Source organism: Patiria miniata, unplaced genomic scaffold (genome assembly GCF_015706575.1).
Source record: "Patiria miniata isolate m_02_andy unplaced genomic scaffold, ASM1570657v1 HiC_scaffold_3, whole genome shotgun sequence".
Classification (NCBI taxonomy): domain Eukaryota; kingdom Metazoa; phylum Echinodermata; class Asteroidea; order Valvatida; family Asterinidae; genus Patiria; species Patiria miniata.
Genome location: NW_024037069.1, coordinates 8,499,597 through 8,506,814, shown reverse-complemented (window position 1 = coordinate 8,506,814; position 7,218 = coordinate 8,499,597). Strand labels below are relative to the sequence as shown.

At 40.7% G+C, this 7,218-nt stretch overlaps 3 non-coding genes across 3 annotated transcripts; all 3 read left to right on the top strand.

Moving 5' to 3' along the window:
• The first annotated feature begins 5,210 nt into the window (after positions 1 to 5,210).
• Positions 5,211 to 5,283, top strand: Trnal-gag. The gene has a single exon. It is a non-coding gene; the product is annotated as a tRNA-Leu (tRNA).
• A 288-nt stretch (positions 5,284 to 5,571) lies between these two features.
• On the top strand, positions 5,572 to 5,644 carry Trnaf-gaa. Its single transcript has one exon. It is a non-coding gene; the product is annotated as a tRNA-Phe (tRNA).
• Positions 5,645 to 6,103: 459 nt separating this feature from the next.
• On the top strand, positions 6,104 to 6,176 carry Trnaf-gaa. Its single transcript has one exon. It is a non-coding gene; the product is annotated as a tRNA-Phe (tRNA).
• Positions 6,177 to 7,218: the final 1,042 nt, after the last annotated feature.

Genomic DNA, 7,218 nt, shown 5'->3' with positions numbered 1-7,218 from the left:
CACGTGACAGGTCACTCTCCCGAAATGATCCTAAAAATAGCACAGTATCGTACTCACGCGTGCGCAGTACTACCAATGAGTCCACATTTCATGGAGTCGGATATTCACGCTACACCTGTCGTGCCACGTATACGTATACGTACGTTCGTATAGAGGAGCATGCGCTGCAGCGCATGCAACGGTATTCCATGCAACATGCAAAGCTAAAGGCATGCTTGCCCCACATTTTCTCAGCACTACTACTAGCTTCGTTTGATGGTCGTTTGATGCATTGATTATGCTACAATTTTCTCTTTCAATGGTAAGTCCGATTTGTGCTATGACACTCCAATAGTAGATTATAGTTAGTAGTAATTCTTTCGAACACCTCTGGCAAAGGATAAGTATTCTTTCGAACACCACTGCTGGCAATGACAATTGTTGTTTGTGAAAAGTGTGACCCAATCGCGTGGGCCTCGGACATGGCGATCGTGTAGTATTTAGTAGGGCCCGGTTCCTATAGGGAACAAAATCCACTTTAAAAAAGCCCGACCAAAATAGTTGGAGACATTCTCAATAAACAGGTATGTCATAGATAGAGGGCCGGGTTTTGATTTTTTTAGAGAATTTTTTTTTTGGGGGGGGGGGGAAATTACGATGACAGCACAGTGAAAACACGCAACCCGAAAATAAAGATGGCGATTACTGCGCGATGTGCTGTGAGCACGCACGGCGCGCAGAATCGTAAGGCACAAACCGCGCAGGAACAATTTATTTGTAGCTATTGTTAGCCGATGTATTTTTTTTTACAAGTTTTCTTTGTTACTCCTTTACACAGGACTCCCGATGACACCCACATCACATGACCAGCTCCAACCATGCTCCAAGCATGCTCCAGTGCATGCTTCAACCAGTCCCCAAAGCAAGAATCTCGACTCAAGACAAAGACGTGACACACCTATTCTTTCCAGTTCATCTGCAAGATTCCTGCTTTTTCTCTTTACCCATTCAAAACACATTTTTCTTCTAGCCATAATTTTATTATTTAGAAGTCATGAAAATGAAATAGTGCAAAAATAATCACTCTTTTCTGCTGTTTTATGTCCATCCTTTTTTAAAGTTATATCCTTGGCTTAGTTGTACCCAAGAATAATTATGGAATGATTACCCGTCTTGCTTGAAAGTCTTTCATGGAATGTTTTTGCCTATGCTAAACAAGCCTGGACCGACGTCCCTTGCGAAAATCGCTCCGAAATTTTACTACAATTATATCCCCTGAGTTTTGTCGAAGTACTACCCTGTAATGAATGCAAATACATTATTACTAAAAAATTCGTGTGTGCATTGTACCTGATTTCATTTTCACAGTTTTGTAATAAATACATTTAACATGTGGTGCTTGACATAATTATGAAGTGCTCCAATATGTCCTTTCTTATAGTTTTACTCTCTTCTGCAAATAAACGTGTTACAATACTTTGCTCTACAACCCCATCACCGTTATAAAAACACCAACTGTTATAATGACATTAACTACTACTTAATACATAAGAAACACCCCCTTCACCATAACGAATATAAATTGTTGCCCACTTCCCCGGAAATATAAGTGACCATTCACAGGTGTAACATAAGTAGGCATGGGCGTCACAAGGGGGGGGGGGGGGGGGGGGCAAGGGGGGCACTTGCCCCCCCCCCCGGAAAAGCAAAAAAAAAAGAAAAAAAAAGGGGAAAAAATGAGTTTAATTTTAAATTTAATGAATTGGGGGGGGGCGGCTAAATGTCCCTGCCCCCCTCTAAAACTGATAAATGGAGAATGTGTTGAGAAAAACAGGCATTTTTTTGGCAAAAATATGTTTTGCCCCCTTTAGAAAACAAATCCTGGCGACGCCCATGTAAATAGGCCACACAATATCCAACCCCCACCCCCACTGGCTTCCCCCTCCTCTTTTTGTAGTGAGAACGATGAATACGACGTTGTAAAGGCCAAGATCAAACCGCGTTTCATCTAAATTACCTAATTGTACAGTTGGTGTATACGTCCTTTATGGTTTGGCACCTTCAAAAATCAATGTTCAATTTGACTGGACAATATTCCAGCACAACAGTAGTTATGAGCTTTATATACATGTAATGAGACATTGCATGAGACAATCGGTCGGCAATAAATACTTAATTTCATTCAACTGTTGACAGCAAGACCTTCCTAATCGGTGCGCAATTTAAAACAACATTTAAACGGTATGAATCCCAGCACAAACATAAACCTCCACAATATCAGCGATTTCAATATCACCATCTCCCCTCTATAACAAAAAACATTTCTCCCCGTCCCTGGAAATATTTCTCCCCATCCCCGGAAATATTTGTGACATGGTTGACGGTTGTACGGAAATTGGGCGTTCCGACTAGCACCCTTCACCCTTTAATTTAGCTAGCCCCTTCCCCTATATTGACAATATGTCCTGGACCCTCGCACAATCTCCGCAGGAAATGTTATGTGCGCGCACGTTGCTAAACGCAAATACAACTTAAGTGAGACTGGTGGCGAGTCCAAATAGGCTCGCGTGCAGCAGAGCGTCTGATTCTTTATTTGACTTAACAGTTGTTTGGAGTTATTGGAGTTTAAATTATCGAGATTTCACTGTACACAGTAATTATTACGAAACAGTCAACTCCACCCATCTAGCGGGTGCCGCGCGAAGCGCGGCATCCCGCTAGTACTCTTACACTTACGATTTAATGGGAATAAGTATTAGGCGTCCCGAGTCAGATATGCATGCCCTGCGGAATGCGGGTCATATTGGACTTGATACTAGTCCGGGTCAAATTGACAATTTTTAAATGATAGTTGATCCAGGAAAGTATCATTTCGACCTGGAAGAGTGTCACTTTGACACTTTGACAATCTGACTTTGTGTTTTTTTCCCGAGTGTTTAACTATTGTTGTATCTCTTTGTTAGAGATCACAAAGTCCTTCAATGAAGTACTGTACGAGAAAACAGATTTTATTGCAGTCAAAATTTCATATGACACCGGAAAATTGCCTCAATAGTTTCTTCATGATGTTTGCGAATTAATGTACCCCTCCCCCAGCCTACACGCCCGCCGTACTCCAATTCAAATCTAAAAGAAGAGAAACTACAAAACAGCGAGGGGCTTGGGCTCGGGCCTGGGCCGCTTAAAAGGGCCCCGAAAAAAAATTGGATTCTAGATGATCTGTGGTGCGATCTGAGGCAATTTCTGACCACTTTAACCAAATATTTTGAGAAGATGGTGGTGTACGCAGTGCCTGCCTTTATTGCGACGTCACTTAAAAAAAAAAAAAATTGGGTGCTTTTTTTTGGGGGGGGGGGGCATGGCTTGTGTTAGCCCCCTCCCCCCTCCCCCGATTTTCTCTTGTAATGAACCCCCGGGTCATCATTGAGAATAATCATTCAGTTCTTATTTCCTTGGGAATAGAACACGCTAGGCTTCGAAATACCACACATAACGAGGTGTTTTTTTTACAAGTTCCATTCATATGATAAATCAAAACCCTATAACGTACCTCTTTCCAAAAAATTAAGCTACTTTTTAGCTGATATTCAACATGGTACTGTACGTCACTTGGCGAACTAGATGATTCCAAGCACACATCAACAAGACTTGCCTATAGTAACATTTTTTGGTATTTATTTTGAAAAAAAGTCTTGCGTTTTATGGAACGGGATCTAAACTACACTATTATTACCATTCGTTTGTTTCCCCGGCATAAAAAAAATTTCAAAGTGACTGGCTATCGTGCCTACTGTTTGGCTGATGTATCTTTTCAATAAATAAGTCTGTTTAACGTATTTCTGTCTTTGCATGGTATTGACTCTTGAGAGCGCTGTTGTCCGCGCGAAAATCTTGACATCAGCCATCTGATTAGTGGCCCTTTGCGTTACAGTGAATAGATCTTTCTTTTGTTTGTAAACATTGGCGCCATTTTGTATGGGCTGCCGTAAGCGCATAAATTGAAGCCGTGGTTGGCAACATATTTTTTTCCAAAAAAAGTCCTCAAAACGCCATCAACACATAGTAAAAAGGCATATGTAGGAATTATTTTGTAGTTTTGTTGAAAATGTTGTATTTTCAAGTATCATATTTTGGTGATCTGTAATAACTCTTCTTCATTTTTGCAGTGTTGGGCCTTCCATAGTTTTGCAGGCCGTGGTTGGCAAATATGCAGTTTGCCATTCAAGCGCAGAAAGGTCTATAGCTTTAGCCATAGACAACAACGAAGGTAGTCGCTGGAATATCAGTGTAAAGTTAGAGGGCGCTATTTCATTTTTATGGTAGATGTTTTGTTCAGGCTAGAGGGCGCTATTCATTTTCACCAGTCAGTACGCCAACTATCAGTTTACAACATTATTACATGCATCTCAAGGCTCATTTTGCTGAACCTTTTGTAAATCTTTGACATTCAGATCGAGTTCCATAAATAATTCTGACAAACTGTACTAGGGTGGACCCTACAGCGAAGTTTCAGTAATGCAATAAAGATGTAGGCCTATATACTGTCCGTGCGCTTCAACAATTAAAATGTTTTTCTCATGACGAGTTCTCAACGTGAATTTTATGTAAACGAAAAAAAAAGTTCTTTTTACTACTTTATATTGACAAGTGCATGTTCTGGGATGCTTTTGCAAACAAAAGTTAGATACTCCATGGCCTACAATGGCTTGTTCGCAGCAATATTAAAGATATACCTCAGGAAATATGCTGTAAAACTAGGGGTGACCTGGCTGGGTGAGAATGTCCAAGATTTCTTACGGGGTACGATTAATCAAGATACTGGGATTTTTTGGGTTGATGATCTTCAGCTAACATATAAATTCCACTTCTACTTTTACGTTGATACTTGGCAAAGTCCTACATCGGGATATCACACCAAAGTTGCACATAAGGATAGGCCTATTTGAATTTTTTTTAAATTATTATAAAAAAAACCAGGGGCCACTTTTGAATAGGGCACTCTTTGCTCACTTCGTACCAAATCAAATCAAGTCAATTCAAATCAATTTTGAATGATTTCATCAGCAGGAAAAGCTCATATTTGTCAAAGTGAATATCTGAAGGTCCCTGGTTCAATTCCGTGTTCCGGTAATAAGAACTATGATCATCAGGTGATTTTTCACTTTTGTTCTTGTCAACAAGACACTGACAATGCTAAAGATCTTGGTCCCAAGTTTAGAACAAAATCACCAGCCGGAATAGCTCAGTTGGGAGAGCGTCAGACTGAGGATCTGAAGATCCCTAGTTCAATCCCGGGTTCCGGCAATTCAATCAATACTGTGTCATTTGTTTTGCTAAACCTTGGCGATGCCAAATATCTTGGTTTCATAGTTATCAACGACTGGCGAGTGTGTCTATTTCACCTGCCGGAATAGCTCAGTTGATTGAGAGAGCGTCAGACTGAAGATCTGAAGGTCTCTGGCTTAATCCAGGGTTGCGGCAAGTCAACGTTGTACCTCGCGTCTTTTTTTTGGGGGGGGGGCAATACTCTGACAAAGTCCAAATAAACAGCTTGGTATCGTCCTTTTGAACGATGGGAAGTATATTTCATCGGCCGGAATAGCTCAGTTGGGAGAGCGTCAGACTGAAGATCTGAAGGTCCCTGGTTCAATCCTGGGTTCCGGCAATTCCAACTTGGTTCCAGGCGTCAATTTTTTGGACTAGACTTTGACAATGTCCAAATAAACATCTTGGTATCGTCCTCATGAATGACTGGCGATTTAGGCCCTATTTCGTCTTTGTTTCGTAATTTTTTTTAAAGACAAAACACTGGCAAGTTTAATCCTCTCGATTCAACTTTTTTTTTGGGGGGGGGTGTTTGAGTTGTTCCTTTCAAGTTCAATCATATAGCTGAAGAAATTCTATCCATTGTGCTCCTTGAAAATTCGAAAATTGTCGAAATTCAATTGAGCATTGGAGCTGCTTGGGGTTTCCGAAGCAAGTTCGACCCCGGGTTCAAGCAAGTAATTTGTGTTTGACGGTGTACATTATATTTTACTTGATTAATAGGCAAGGTACGGGAGCATCCCAAACCTCTTGATAGGGCCCTTTTCTGGGATATCGATAGCGAATGTTCATTTTATCAGCTGGAATAGCTCAGTTGGGAGAGCGTCATACTGAAGATCTTAAGGTCCCTGGTTCAGTCCCGGGTTCCGGCAGATGTAACATAAGTTATTTTTACAAACCAATAATCTTAATCTCGATTATTGAAGTGATTTTCCAACACATTGTTTTGTTGTTACTATTTTTTTTTTATTTTTCGAAAAATCGGAAAGCACTTTCGAGTGGGACGTCAGGCTTGTAAACGAAGAAACTGGGGCAGGAGGAGCAGATTTTTTTATAAAATTAATATTAATAAATATAGTTGATAATTAATATTCATTACTTTCATTTAGAAACTCAAAATTCAACGACAATTTTGTGCATCAAATTTACTCGGATCGTATGGGCAACCTTTTTGCTGCGTCATGTACAATTTTGAATTTGACGATTTTCCAAAACTCGGTCTTCATTCGGCTCCGCCTGCTAACAGTGCTATTTGGGTGCCTGATTTTGAAGATTCCAGATCAACATGAGTCAATGTTATCTTACAAAACCATCAAACTGTATTATCATTACTGTATGATGATTACAAAATAAGTGATTTATTTAAACATTTGATTAGAACATTAAAAGCTTAAAGTGATAAAGCCGAGCTTTGAAAAGGGGGGGGGGGCAGCGTTTCAAAAGTGGTCACCAATGGCGGTTCCGCACAAATGCGCCCTAAATCTGAATGGGACCGATGGACCGTCGTCCGAACACAGGCAGCCGCAAACAGAGGGCTTGTTTTAAGGCCAGAAATCGCAGTCAGAGATTTTTTTCTCGCAATTTTTTGATGAAATATGAGTCATCCATCCTTCCTCGTGCCGTACAAGTATTTTGGGAAAATTTTCCAAAACCTCGCCTCTTAATAGGGTGTATACCAGTAAATCGGTCCGAAATTGCCTGCGCCGGACAAATCACAATTTGCATGCCCTCAAAATCTCCAGTTTTTGAGCATGCTGTGGGCCATGAACTTGAGGGTTTTGTGAAAAATATGGGTGGAAGCCGTGCACACGACTGTGAGCTTGTAGTTCCGTTCAATTTGGATAAAATTGGGGCCCTTAAAGCGCTCTATTTTGGAGTGTAGGCATCGTTTTTCAAAATGGCGACGGGCTTCAG